Raw genomic sequence first — 15,641 nt, 5'->3', positions numbered from 1 at the left:
TACTTGGAAGAAAATAACTTCACCCACATATGCTACTGAAATAGGAGATATATTTAAAGAAAAATGTATACTTAATACTTCATGTTTCTGTACATTATGAGTAAGTATTTTAAGAGTATTAAGTAACTCAGTTTTTATATTTTTTAGGACAGAATTTAGAATAAATTAAAAATTCTTAGGGTTATATAATTATACAGTAATGGCTAAATTTTTACTTTAGTATTAGTAATAAAGTAGACTGATCACTGATTTAAAAAAAAGAAGTTTATTGCCCTTGCTGGCATAGCTCAGTGGATTGAGCACGTTCTGTGAACCAAAGCATTGCAGGTTTGATTCCCAGTCAGGGCACATGCCTGGGTTGCAGGCCATGGCCCCCAGCAACCGCACATTGATGTTTCTCTCTCTCTCTCTCTTTCTCCCTCCCTTCCCTCTCTAAAAATAAATAAATAAAATCTTTTAAAAGAGAAGTTTATTTCCTGAATTAACAAATATTTATTGATCACTGCCTTAGTTCAGGCTGCTCTTATAGAACACCATGAACTGGGTGGCTTAAACAATGGAAATTTATTTCTCACAGTGCTAGAGGCTTGGGAGTCCAAGATCAGGGCGCCAGCCTGGCTGGGTTCAGGTGAGTACCCTGTTACTCATTTTCTGACAACTGCTTTCTTGTTGGTCCCTCACATGGCAGAGAGAGAGAAAGCTCATTCCATTCAGTCTATAGTAAGCATCTACTAAATGCTAGGTACAGTGCTCTCTAGTAAGGGCCCAATGGTAACAAAATAAACAAGGTCCTGCTCTAATGAAGTGTACAGCCCAGCAGGGAAGAGAAATGACAAGCAAACACACAATCATAGAAGATAAGCAAAGTTAGAAGAGGTTATCAGTTAAAGTCTCTGAGGAGGGGCCATTTGAGCTAAGGCTGGAAGGCTAGGAGTGACCAGCATGTGAAGAGTGGGGGAAGGATAGTGAGGTATGGCTTACGGCAAGATTCTGTAAGCACAGAAGCAAAGTTAGGCTTCAAGGAGGGTCTGTAGTTGGACCTGAGTTTGTCTAGTACCCCTAGAGGAGAAAATTGGAGATAGGTGAAGGCCAATGTCTTGGCTCAATGTTCTAGTTCTCTTGCTTTCTAAAAAAATGGTGCTTATGATGGCATCTTTGAAATCTCATGATTGTATGGACTGAATGTTGTGTTCTCCCCAAAATTCATGTGTTAAAGCCCTAACCTCCATGGCGATGGTATTAGGAGGTGGGGCTTTTGGCAGGTGATTATTTTAAGAAGGTGGAGCTCTCAGGAACAGGATTAGTGCCCTTATAAAAGAGACCCAGAGCTCTTTCTTCCCACAGTGTGAGGCTATGATAAGTGCAGCCCAGGAGAGGATTTGCACCAGAACACAACCTGATCTTGGACTTTCAGCTGCCAGAACTGTGAGAAATAAATTTTGTTGATTATAAACCACCTAGTCTATGCTACTTTATTATGGCAGCCTGAATGGACTAACGCGTATGTCTTTAGAAAGTCATATGTCAATGATAAAAAAAAATTAACACCTGTATTTCTTTCCTTATGAAGCTCAGATACCATAGGGTAGAAGCTGGGGGAAAAGAAGTAATAATAGAAGCAAACTTTAAAATAAAAGCAGCCATCTGTTGGGGGGGGCCTTCCTGTAAGAGATTTTTAAGGGATTTACAGTATCTCATTTACCCTTACAACAAACCAATGAACTGGTATATCCATTAGAGACCTCCTCGTCTGCAAACAATAGAAAACCTCAACAACAGTAGATTAAGTGGATAAGGAAGGGGAACATTTTTCTCATACGAGGGGGGACCTGCCAAAACAGAATTATCTTCTGGAAGGTAGGGCCCTTGTAGCACAGGCTTCCACCCCTAGGTGAGTGTTCTAGGAACCATCTGTATCAGTGTACCAGCTGGCGCTATTGTGAGAGGCTGCATTTGGCTTCAGTGAATTTTTTTAAGACTCTTTCAACACGTTTGCCCATTTAAAGATGGGTGATTTACAAGTGCACCTGCCCACACCACTCTGATTGATCAGCAGTTTTTAACCAAAAACATCATGACCTCCATGAGCCACCCTCCCTAATTACTTGATCTCACCCCAAGTGACTTTTTGTTTCCTGGATGGAAAGAGTCCTAAAAGAAATGTTTGGCTGATGTGGAAGAGGTAAAACAAAAAATGATAGAAGCGCTAAATAGTGTCAAAATTGATGAGTTCAAAAACTGTGGAAAAATGTCTCGGTAAGTATAGTACATCATATGCAGAGTACTGCGGAGGTGACTGGAGTTTAAACATGTAGGAATAAATACACAATTTTTAATAAATAAATTCTGGTTTTGGGGGGTCCCCACTCATGTAACAAGAAGTTCTAAGGTATACAGTCCAGGGCTAGGAGAGCCGCCCAATGGTGCCACCATGGACCCCAGAATCTCTCCATATTTCTGCTCACTGGTGATAACTGTGCCCCACTGCCAATTCTAACCATAAGAACAGCAGAATCAGGAAAAAGTACAGAGACATTGGTAACTATCTGTTATTGTTGTTATTACCAAAAATAGGAGGTATGTCCATAAAGTATCCAGCCATGTGCTTCGAAAAATAGAGACATTTATTGAACAAGTTACATGATACAAGAAACATTGTACATAGGTCAATGATGCCTCAGTTCTCTTCAAACTAGGCACCTCGAGACCTCACACAGTTCTCCCAGTCATCATAAGCTGCCCCATCCTACTTTCCTGAATCTTGTGGATGGTCTGAAATCTCTTCTCTTTCAAAGGTGATTTTAGTTTTAGAAAAAGCCAGAAGTTGCAGGGCACCAAATCTGGGCTGTAGGTGGGCTGAGTCAGCTGGATGATTTGATGTTTCACCAAAAAAACTCTGCATGTGATATGATGCATGAATGGGGTGTGTTGTCATGATGAAGCCGCCAGTCACCAGTTGCTTATAACTGCAGCCTCTGAATCATCCAAATAGTTTCCTCAGAAGAATGTTCAAGCTTAATGTAAAATTTTAATGCAGATTCGTTGCTCTACTCACTCAGTCATTTTGAATGCAACAACCACACAGTACACATGTTCATTCAACAGCTTCTACTGCCCCCACTGACTAGTACAGTGAAGTTATCATTGTTCACACATGCAAATTCTAGTCTACTCTCCTTATTTGCCAGGTTACATTGCTGTCACACAAACCATTCTCATTTTATTAACTATGGTTGGACTTTTTCCAGACACACTTTGTATTTACCACCAAAATTTATACCCTAAATGATAGGGCTGCAAATAATTAAAGGACACATTTTTGGTCCTTGACAGAATTACAGATGAGTTCAATGAACTTAGAGTTGAATAAAAGATTAGTAACAATGCAAATTATAATAGATTTGACACCAAATGAATGACTGCAACAATATATGTACTAAAATTTCCAAGGTTGGAAAGATTAGTATTATAGACTGTATAAACTGAGAAAGAGTTTTGTAGACCATGCAGTGAGAAGTCAAGAGACATGAGGCTGTGGGAGTGGAAGAAAATTTCCTCTAAAGTCAAAGTTATTTTGGCTGCTCTAATAATCAGATAGACATGAGATAGATTAACAAGATAAAATAACCAAATTTTATATATATATATATATATATATATATATATATATGTTAACTGTGTGTGCATGAGAGAGTCACAGACTCCACATGCACAGGAGGTTAAAAGACAGAAAAGAAAAATGAGCATATATGACATTCTGAGCTAGGGATGAGGTGAGGTGCCTTGGGGGCTTCAAAGGGCCATCACAGGGAGAGCACATGCTCAGTAATTAGTAGTCTGCCCTGTTCTATAGATAAAGAAAAGCATGTAATTTCAGATAATATCTTACTATGAGCAAGACCCCCCCAATGCAAGTTCTTCTAGGCAGTTAAGGGAAGGGCAGAAATTCCTCTTGAGACCCCAGCTAAAGGCCTTTAGCTCAAAACAAACTGCATACCACAGAGGCACATCTGGAGGTGGCTCTGTATGAAGCCCTACAAAGCAAATTGTTCAACTGAGCAGAAACTGGAATCCAGGGACAGTGAATCTTAATCTGTTACCCATTCTTTATGACACTGTTACCAATGGATACCAAGGAATACTTCCTGGAGGAGGTGGGCTTTAAACTGAGCCAGAAAGGGAGGGCAAAACTTAGGCAATTAAAAGCAGAGAAGTAAGGCATTTCAGGTAGGAAGAATATCCTAAGGGCTGCAGACCCGGGACTGAGCATAACACTTCCCAGCAGTGACAACATGAGTCTGACTGGTGTGCAGAAGGAGAAGAGGGCAACACAGCTGGACGCAAATACATTAGGCTCTGTTCTCACGGAGGACAAGGCTGGGGACACTTCTCACTGTCATGCATGTTTCTTCCCACAGCTATATGGTACAATAGCTATATGGCATAACAACTGTATAGATCTACTCACTGAGTATATCTATCTTTGCTTTTACTTTAGGCCACAATCATGTATTTGTATAACCAAAAGCAGGTCCAGGTTCCTGTCATTACAAAAGTCGCTACTCAAGAGGTAAGTGCTGATGTAAAGGAAACTGGTTCATTTCCATGTGCCGGCAACCACATCCCAAAGCCCATCTCCACATCTCAGTGCATACAGAGGTTTTTATAAGGGAGAGGGGAAAAGAGCAAAGAGATCAAGGGAGGGGGTAGAAAAGTTCCTACGTGCAGAGTAGCATAGTCCATTCCGATAAGGCAAGTGATAGCCTGGTGTGCATCATCCTGGTTTGGTCATTCTGGATTCACATCAACCCAGATTCATATCATCCTGACTCGCTCGGATGAAGTTCAGCAAATCGCTCAGAGCTGAGATGCCTGAAGGTGGGAGTCTGTATCTTTTGAAGTTAGCTCCTAGGATTCTTATATTAACATGCTGTTTATCTACAAGCTACAAACTGGTTGGAGTCAGCACTTACAGAAACAATGTCAAAAGAATAGTGAGGTGGGTTAGATTCCCCACTGTTACAATTTTCCACTGCTCCAATTGTGCATCAAATATTTATTAACTTCCCTTCTGCAACGTGTTAGACACAGTTCTAAAAACAGTGTTAGATAGTTTTGAAGCAATGATAACAAACTAGCCAAACTAACCACGTATCAGACAGTCAGGTATCACATAATCTGGAGAGGGAGATTTGAAAGGACAAAACCAGCCCCATTTGCTATTGTGGCACCATTTGCCTAGCAGGCCTGGTTAAATGTGACTGCCATTTTACTCTTCTGAGCCTGTCCTCAGGACTAGAAATTATTGGAAGCAAGAACAGAACTAACACTTTCCCTATAGCCACAGGCAGAAGATAACATTGAAACAAACTGCAGCTTTCGTTACAACTCCAGAAAAGCCCAGGGGCCACAAACAGCAGCAAACCCTCCCACCCTTTTTTAATCCAATTACAACCCAGCTAAAACTCAAAGCCCCCACCCCTCAATGCTGGTATATCTCTCCACACCATGCCCCTCTCCTTTTTTAGAGAGTGAATAAAATCTTTACTCTTTACAATGTCTTGTCTTTGTGAATTCTTTCACAGCCCAAGTCACCGACCACCCTAACAATATGGAAAAAGTTTTAGCAAATACATTATTAGGAGGTTTCACTGAGCACAACTGAAAGTGTTGGTAAGACTCTGAAGCCAACGGGGATAGCTTCCCAGGAGCCCTCTACTTCCAAAGCAGTAACAATGTAAAATTTCCTCCCTGACACTGAAATAGAAGAGGAGCCTGGCATGCCCTTCTATACAGTGGTCTAAATTTAGACTCAAATCTACAAACAGGAGGACAGACTAAGTATTTCTGTTGTAAATTCCATATTCCCAGTCTGAATTTTCCGTGAATATTCTGTAGAAACCTTTCAAAACATACCCCTATGTATCCCCCCAAATCCCAGGCTGCATGTTCTTCCAGACTATAGACACATGGAGTTATATTTTCTGGTACAGAATCATTAGAAAATTCCAGAAAGTGTGAGCAGACATTAAATCCAGAATAAAAGGAGTTCATTTGGTGGTGATAACAACAGCTCTGGAGATTTTTCTCCACAGCAATCCTTACCCCCACTTCCAAATGGCTTCTGCTTCTCATTTAATAAAGCTGATTTCTAGCTATGTGAAGAAGCTTGGGGTTCTCTCCTCTTGTTTTTCTCCTGGCTACTGTGGGGCTGCAGAACAAGTGGCCCCAAAATGTTCCTCTGTGGTATGCAGATTATTTTGAGCTATAGCTGCAGGCTCAAGAGAAACTTCTGGCCCTCTCTTAACTACCTAGAAGAACTTAAATTAAGGGCCTTGCCTGTAATTAGCCATTAACAGAGATAACCTCTTTGATTCATCTAACGGCAGGACAGGACAAACTTCTATTTACTAAGCATCTGCTTGTCTCATCATCCTGCAGTGACCCTTTGAAGCTCCCAAGGCATCTCACCTCATCTCCAGCTCAGGATGTTTCTATCTCTGAACCTCTCCTGCCTGTGGGGTCTCTGACTCTCCCCTGCATGTGGAGTTCCCATACTTATGTAGGTATTAAACTTGATTATTTTTCTCTTGGTAATCTGTCTCATGTCTATTTGATTAGACCAGTTAGAAGAAACTTGAGGGTAGAGGAAAATTTGTTCCTCCCCCACACTACTCCTCTGTTTGTGCCTTGTCTTTATCTTTTCCCTTCTGGACAAAACAGGAAGTCTTAGTAGCCTGTGTCATGTTTTTGGAAGGGAGCATGGAAAGGGAGTGGGATGTATTGGCTGAGGGTGAAGGACAGTTGGGAATCAAAGTTGTTCCAACAAGGAAACATTTGAGAATCCCTTTTCCAACTGTACCTTTTCTTTCTCCCTGTACTCTTCGAGAGAGACAAGTACCATATTTTTCTCCACCCACAAATTAATAGGCACAAACTGGGCCATCCCTGAGTTCAAAAGCAGTCTATTTCCTCGTAAAAGTTTGTGAAGGGTTCTTAGTAACTACCCGGCTCAAGATTAGCTAATTAATTAATAACTACAGAGCACTCTAAACATGCTTAGCATTTATTTAATACATTCTGGGGATTATTACTTAGTGACAAAAGACTCCTTTAGTGAAATACTGAAACTCAAGCTCTAATGAGAATAAAATCTACAAAGCCATATACTTTCCCCTGATTCTTCTAACATTGGAAGAAATGTGTCTATCTTTAGTAAGCCATTTAGAGAAATGTGAAGGAAAAAATAGAAAAAAAAACATTTTGTGTTGCCAAGAAAATTAATTTAGTGAAGAGCTTTTGTGAGGGAGAAAATGGGGAAGGGTGCATACATCATCAAGAATCTGTAGTCAGGACTAACAACCCAAAACTGATAAGGAACAAAGGATGGTTTTTGAAGTCTTTAGGAGGAAGGGAGTAAGGAGAGCAGGCATACTCTGAAAAAGCATTCTTTAAGAACACTTCATGGTAGCCCAGACATTCCATTCAAATTAGTGGCTACTTTGGAAAGAAATAAAGACAGTAGCTGCTGAAACAAGCAATCTGCAAGCACAAGACAGTTAATATTCACATATGGAAAGTTCCCCAGGCTGGTCTCAGCAACATTGCTGTAGCCATGAAATGTTGAGGGCTCTCCAGCAAGCTGGGGGCAGAGTCCTTCTTAGGCAAGTTAAAATCTCTCTTCCCCTCCCCTTCTAAAACTATGGTTATCTTATTTTATTGTTAACAGTATTTTTTTCAGTTATAATGTAAAATGCATACTGATGAAATTTAGCATTATGAAAGAGCAGAAAAATCTCAAGGTGTTGATAATAAAAATCCTACAAAATTTACAGAACACATTTTCTTAAACTGCTCAATTGAATACAGTGAAAAATGGTGGGTACTGCAATGAGCAGTATTTTGGGGAGAGTCTGTCTTCTAGATGATGTCAATTGACCTCAGTAGGGCAACCATCCTAACTGCTTTACCGGTACTGAGTTACCCCAGGCATGGCGAACTGCCCGGGTCTGGAGAGAATCCAGCAGAGACAGGACAGCATTCGCTGCTGCGATTTCTGCTCCAGTAGCATTTGGGCACGTTGACCTCCTACATCGCTGGTTTTATGGCCTTGTCAGCACATGACCAGTGAAAATCAGGAAGTCCATGGAATGACTGCAATAGTTCTTGTTCCCAGGGATAAGAATTATAACCACTGATTTAGAGCAATGCAAACAAACCTAAATGAAGTGATTTGAAGATAGGTATGTTATGAGTGACTTATTAGTTAGAACAGTGCTCCTACTTCTCCTACTTCCTTTTATACTTCTGGCCTATCTCACATCGCTTATTCTTCCTCATCATTTAAAAGGGTTTATTACAAAGAACCTGTGCAACTCTTTGTTGAAAAGAAAACACTCCTTGCAGCTTATAAGGGAAGTGGTAAGGTGTAAAAGTTTGTCTTACAAGAGATTAAAGTAAACTTACAAAGTTTGTAGGCATATAATAACATTAAAAAATAAACAGACGTTTTCAGTTATAAATTCATTTTATCTGTCATTTGTTTTACTGTGAAATAAAGACACCACAAGCACCTATGTGCCCAATACCCAAGTCAGCAAATAGCACATTACCCTGCCCAAGACTCTCTGCACACCTCTCTCGGATTGCACCAGTCTCTTTCCTATCTTGAAATTTCTGTTGTTTTTGCACTTTTTTAATAGTTTTTAAAATTACTTATGCTTTTATGCTTAAACAAGATATTGTTTAGGGTGGCCCATTTATGCTATAGAGTAAGTAGAATCATACTTGAATCTTATTTTGCTCCTTTGTTCATTCAATATCTTATTTTTTGGATTCATCCATGATGATATAATTGTGTAGTATTTCATCATATGATTATAGCATAACTTAAGCATATCTCCCACCTTTGGTGAACATTTAGATTTTTCTCACTTTTTGCAATTATGAGCAATGCTGCCATAAAGGTTCTTGTTTGTGTGACTTTGAGTATACTGGTGCAAGAATTTTTCAAGGGCATATCCCTAACATTGGAATTTCTGGCTTTCATGTATGTGCATTTCAACTCTAGATAACATCAATCTGTTTTCTAAAATTGTTACACATTTGAATTCCAACCAGCAGCACGTCTGAGTTCTGGCTGGTCATTCCACATCCTTGTAAACACTTATGATTGAATCGTTTTTTAAATTACAGCCATTTTGATAAGTGTGTGATGGTATCTCATTGAAGTTTAACTTCCATTTCCCTGATTACTAATGAAACTAAATGTCTTTTCATAAGTTTACCAATGATTTGTTCTTATTCTTTTGTGACAATCTTACTTTTTCCTTTGCTCATTTTTCTACTGCCTGCTAGACCAATTGATTCATATGAGTTTTTTATATATTCTAGATTCTAATATTTGGTTGATTATGTATGTGGTAAACATATCCTCCTAGGATGATGCTTATTTTGGTTTCAATTTGTTTTCCCCTATTTATTGCCTCTTTCAAAGGAGTTCTAACTTTAAATTAGTTAAATGTATCAGTCTTTTCCTTTATAGTTAGTACTTTTTGTGTCTTGCTTAAGAAATATTTTCCTACCCAGAATTTGTTAACATGTTCTTCTATATTGTTTCCTAAAAGGTATATATCACATATCATTAAATATAAGTTACCACTGATTGTAAGAAACATTACAGTTTCAGAAATAGTAAAATGTAAAAAGAAAATGTACCCTTAAAATGATGACAGGAGTACAAACTTGTTTTTCTTATTATAGGTCTTTAATCCAACTAAAGCTGATTTTGAGATACGGTTTAGAGTAGGGTCTAAATGCATTTCTCCATGTGGATAATGGACTACCTTCTCATCATTTATTGAAAAGTCCATCTTTTCCCTAATAATTAAATTCCCACTGCTACAGTACATCAAGTATCTGTATAAGCTGGATCTGCTTCTGGGCTCTTTATTTCTCTAAGAGTCTTTTAAAGAAGAGACCTGTAGGAGACTGTTCTGTGTGGTGTGAGCCCATCTCCCATGGGTAGATACACAGGACCCACACCCACAGATAGGTTCTCCCGTGGGGAATCAGGCCTGCAATGTGCCTAGGCCACTACGAGTCTTGCTTTTTGCTAAAACTCCCTCACCCTGAATTGAGGACATTTACTGCAAAGTAACTACCTAAAAACCATGCTAAACCTTCCAAGGATGAGTATAATGAGTCCAAGTACTTTTGACTTTTCATCTGCAAATATCCCTCTTCTGTGATGTGATTAGTAGCATTGGTTCCTTTGTTTTCTGTAAAAGGTAACCACCTAAAGTGAACCTGTGCATAGTAAATGAGGACCATTTTGTAATGGGTGGAGAAACCTAATAAAGGCCTGTCATGGCAGAGGCTGGGCTTTAGCTCCCCTTGAGAGAAAAGCCATGCTGTCCCTTTTCCTCCACTGGACTCGGTAGTCCATGTGAATATCTCATTTCACCCATAATGACACAGACACTGCAGGCCAGTGTCTGCATCAAAGACCTCTGTTGGGATTTTGAATGGAAATGCATTAAACCTTCAGATTAATTTGTGGAGAATGAATATTTTTATGAGACTGTGTCTTTTCTACCCATGAATATCTTATATCTTTAATTAGGTCTTCATCATAACCTTTCAATGAAGTTTTATAATTCTCTGTATAAAAGTCTTGCAAGTTTGCCTCCTTTGTTGCTGTTGCTGCCGCCATATGCATTCACTTTGCTAAGCTCTTCTGACAATCTAGTGTATCTTCTATTCCTTAATATCACTTTCCTCCCTTGTTTTCTCTTACTTTACATGAACCCATTCAGAGACCCCTCCCTCTTATCTGCCTGCTGCCCAGTTATGGCAGAGAATGATGTGGACAATGAGCTATTAGACTATGAAGATGATGAGATGGAAACAGCAGCAGGGGGGAGATGGGACTGAGGCCCCTGCCAAGAAGCATGTTAAGGGCTCCTATGTCTCCATCTATAGCTCTGGCTTTCAGGACTTCTTGCTCAAGCCAGAGTTGCTCTGGGCCATTGTTGACTGTGGCTTTGAGCATCCATCTGAAGTTCAGCGTGAGTGCATCCCTCAGGCCATTCTGGGAATGGATGTCCTTTGCCAGGCCAAGTCAGGCATGGGAAACACCAGGTGTTTGTGCTGGTGTTGTGTCACACTTGAGCTGGCTTTTCAGATCAGCAAGAAGTATAAGTGCTTTTCTAAATACATGCCCAATGTCAAGGCTTTGGTGGTTTGTCTATCAAGAGGGATGAAGAGGTGCTGAAGAAGAACTGCCTGTATATCGTCATGGGGACCACTGGCCACATCCTTGCCCTTGTTTGAAATAAGGTCCTCAACATCAAACATATTAAAAACTTTATCTTGGATGAATGTGATAAGATGCTTGAATAGCTCAACATGCATCGGGATGTCCAGGAAATTTTTTGCATGACCCCCCATGAGAAGGAGGTCATGATGTTCAGTGCTACCTTGAGCAAAAAGATCCATCTAGTGTGCTGCAGGTTCATGCAAGACCCAATGGAGATCTTCGTGATGATGAGACAAAGCTGATGTTGCATGGGTTGCAGCAGTGCTATGTGAAACCGAAGGACAGCAAGAAGAACCAGAAGCTCTTTGATCTTCTGGAAGTCCTTGACTTCAACCAGGTGGTGATCTTTGTGAAGTCTGTGCAGCACTGCATTGCCCTGGCCCAGCTCCTGGTGGAGCAGAACCTCCCAGCCATTATCACCCACAGTGGGATGCCCCAGGAGGAGAGGGTTTCTGGGTATCAGCAGTTTAAAGATTTTTAATGATGAATTCTTCTGGCTACCAGCCTATTTGGCCAAGGCATGGACATCAAATGGGTGAACATTGCTTTTAACTATGACATACCTGAAGATTCTGACACCTACCTGCACCAGGTGGCCAGAGCAGGCTGGTTTGGCACCAAGGGTTTGGCAATCACACTAGTGTCAGATGAGAATGATGTCCAAATCCTCAATATGTGCAGGATCGCTTTGAGGTCAATATCCGTGGGCTCCCTGATGAAATTGACATCTCCTCGTACATTGAACAGACATGATAAAGGACTCATCCCCCTCTTCTGGAATGTGACAGTCTGTCCCTCTTCAAGAGATGATTCCAGGCATGAGGGTGAAGGAGGCACTACTGCCACCTATCCCTGACAACCCCAACCCCACCCCAAGCCTTCCCTCTTTTGCATCATCCCTTCTAAGCCCCCATTTCCTTATTTTCAGAACTTTTTTAAAAACAAAACTAAAAAACACATGCATCTATTACAAAAAAGAAAGTCTTATGCATTCTGTATTTTATTAGATTGATTTCTAAGTACTTTTTTTTTTTATATTGTAGAAGAGGAAGAAGTTTTCCTCCACTCTTATAGGATCCCTGGCTGGGTCTGAAAATTAAACCAATGAAGATTAACAGAACAGTGTACAAATTTATTTCATATAAGTTTTAGAGGACACAGAAGCATTTGTAAGGAAATGAACACCTAAAGAAACAGTTAAACCTGTGTATTTTAATGCTAGTTGTGATGAAGAATGGGCAGTCTTATAGAAATATGATAGGTTAAGGAGCATGAGGTAATTATAGTAAACATTGCATGACATCTTTCCAAAACTTTTATTTCTGACATATGGGGGTTTGTCCAGAAAAAGTGCAGCCATTGCTAATAAAACAAGAACAGTTTGTGCAACACCAATGTAACCTGGCAGCCCAGGAGAGTGGACTGAAATGCACATGCATGACCAATGACAACTTCACTGTGTTAGTCAGTGTGGGTGGTAGACACTGTTGAGTGAACATGTGTACTTTGTGGCTGTCACATTCAAAATGACTGAATGAGTAGAGCAACAAATCTGAATCAAATTTTGCATAAGCTTGAACATTCCTCTGTAGCTATAGGCAATGGTGATTGGCAACTTCATCAAACGTACTTTCTCATGCATCATGTCTCATGCAGTCTTTTTGGCAAAACATCAAATCACTCAGGTGACTCGACCCCATTACAGCCCAGATTTGGCAACTTGGGACTCCTGACTTTTCCCAAAACTAAAATCACCTTTGAAAGGGAAGAGATTTCAGACCATCAATGAGATTCAGGAAAATACAATGGAGCAGCTGATGGTGATTGGGAACACTGTGTGATGTCCCAAGGTGCCTACTTGAAGGTGACTGAGGTGTCATTGTCCCATGTACAATGTTCGTTGTATCTTCTTCAATAAATGCTTCTATTTTTCATATTACATGGCTGGATATTTTCCAGAGAGATTTTATATGTAAATGTTAGTGATTTTGTATTGTTAAAAACTCATAATTTATCTCAATATCTTGGAGAACCCTGCCTATGCTGTTCTAGAACAGCTGTGACATTTGATTGCCTGCTACCAAGAAGCATGACTCCCAGTGCAAGAGTTTGGTACAAAAGGAAAAGGGTTGTTTATTTACATGTTATACAGATTCAGAATAATGACAAATTTCTGCCATTAAGCCCCACCCCCTTTAAAACAACCAAAAATGCATAATTCTACCCCTTTGCCAACCCAGACCAGTCTCAGAATACTCCAGACAGAGTTACCATCTTTCAGAAAAACAGAAGTCCACAGCTAAGCATGCCTAGTCACAGTTCAACATTCCAGGCATCCCCCACTAATCCATGCTTAGATAGGTCCCTGTTCCATCTGCTCACCACCGTGTCCTCCAGGCAGGTTTCCCAGCAGACTTCCTCTTCCTTACTTCAGCTTTTAATCCAAAACCATGTGGCATCTCCTTACATAGCAGACCTACTTCATGGCTCCTTCCTCATGGCTGCCTTTCTCATGGCTGATGGGGGTGTCCCTTCTACACCCTTTTAAACAACATGGCTGCTACCTCCTCTCTCTCAGCCCTCCCTTATTTTAAATGCTGACCCAGAGCTTCCTATGTAACTTCTTATCTGGCCTTTCCTACAATGTGTTACTTTTGCCAGTTCCCCCATATTTTTTTTAAATCTCTTTTTAAAATATTTTTTTCTAGAGAGAGGGGAAGAGAGGGAGAAAGAGACAGAGAGAAAGAACAATGTGTGGTTGCCTCTCATGTGCCCTCTTGGGAACTGGCCTGCCACCCAGGCATGTGCCCTGATTGGGAAGGAACCAGTGACCCTTCAGTTTGCAGGCTGACACTCAGTCTACTGATCTACACCAGCCAGCGCACCCCCGTGTCTATTACCTTCTTTCAGCTGCCATCTTTAGTCAGGGCAAGAGTTGTCCATGACACAGGGACACAAGGACATCCAGGGTGGGCCACCTCCCCTGGCTATGTCATGAGTCACTGAATGCTCTGAAAGTTAGAGTCCTTTTGCCTGAAGCTGCAGCACAGCTATCAACCAGCTATCAACTTGCCATAGTTATGAAAAGTATCTTAACTGCTGTATCATTCACTGCCCCCATCCCCCAACCATGGGCTATGGAGAATATTTTTGGGGACACCGGCTTTGTACCCTGTTTCAAATAGGTTATGTACATATTCTTTTGAATTCCTACAAATACTATTATGCCATGATTTCTTCCTTTCCCATCTATATATTTGCGTTTTCTTATCTCACTAACCTACTTATCACCTCTGGCACAATAATGAATAAAAGTGGAGGTGGCAGCACTGTCACCTTGTTCCCCATTTTAAAAGAAATGGTTATTTAGTCCTGGCCAGGTAGCACAGTTGCGTAGAGCATCATCTGCATTGCCAAGGTTTCAGGTTTGGTCTCCAGTAGGGCCCTTACAAGAAACAACCAATGAATGCATAAATAAGTATAACAATAAACTGATGTTTCCCTTTTTCTCTCTCTCCCTCTTCCTCTCTTTCTCTCTCAAATCAATAAATAAAAAATTTAAATATAAATTCAAATAAAATAAATGGTTACTTATGTTGTTTGCTACAGGTTTTTGTAAATATCTTTTATTTAAAAAGATTTCCTAGTTCACTACAAATTTCTTCTGAGTGGCTATTAAAGTTTATCAAAGGTGGGTTTTTTTTTTGCATATACTGAGATCATCATGATTTTTCTTTAATACTTTAATGTGGTGAATTGCATTTTTTTTCTCATTTAAAATTAACTGAAACTAACATTGCATTCTTAGGTAGACAAATTTAGTTATGATGTATCATTTTGCTGGATTCAAATTCCTGAAATTTTGCTTAGGACTTGTGTCTATATTTATAAGTGAGATTGGCCTGAAATTGCTGTTTCTCATACTCTCCTTGTCAGATTTTGGTATAAGGTTATGTATGTTACCCGCATAGAATGAGTTGAGGAATAATCTCTTTTTTCTATACTTGTAAATATCTTGTGTGAGATTAATCTTATTTATTTCTTGAATGTTTGATAAAAGTCACTGGTAAAAGTGTTTCAGCCCAGATTTTCCTTTTTTAACAATAGATTCAAGTTCTTGAGTGGTTATGAATGTATTCTGGTTTTCTATACTAGTTTTATCAAATTTTATTTCTTGGAATTTTTCCACTTCATCTAAGTTTTCAAGTTAATTGGCTTAAAAATGTTCACAAAATTATCTCTGTAATTTCTACATCATGTGTGATTATGGCTTTTTCTTTGTTCCTCGTGTTGTTGTTTTTACATTCTTTTTTCCTTGATC

The 15,641-nt window shown here is 39.8% G+C and overlaps 1 pseudogene; it reads left to right on the top strand.

The window, feature by feature from the left end:
* Positions 1–10,748: 10,748 nt before the first annotated feature.
* LOC114506884 lies at positions 10,749–12,256 on the top strand (annotated as a pseudogene).
* The last annotated feature ends 3,385 nt before the right edge of the window (positions 12,257–15,641 follow it).

Source organism: Phyllostomus discolor, chromosome 9, assembly GCF_004126475.2.
Source record: "Phyllostomus discolor isolate MPI-MPIP mPhyDis1 chromosome 9, mPhyDis1.pri.v3, whole genome shotgun sequence".
NCBI lineage: Eukaryota > Metazoa > Chordata > Mammalia > Chiroptera > Phyllostomidae > Phyllostomus > Phyllostomus discolor.
Note: the sequence above shows the minus strand (reverse complement) of the source record. Positions and strands in the feature narration are given on the sequence as shown.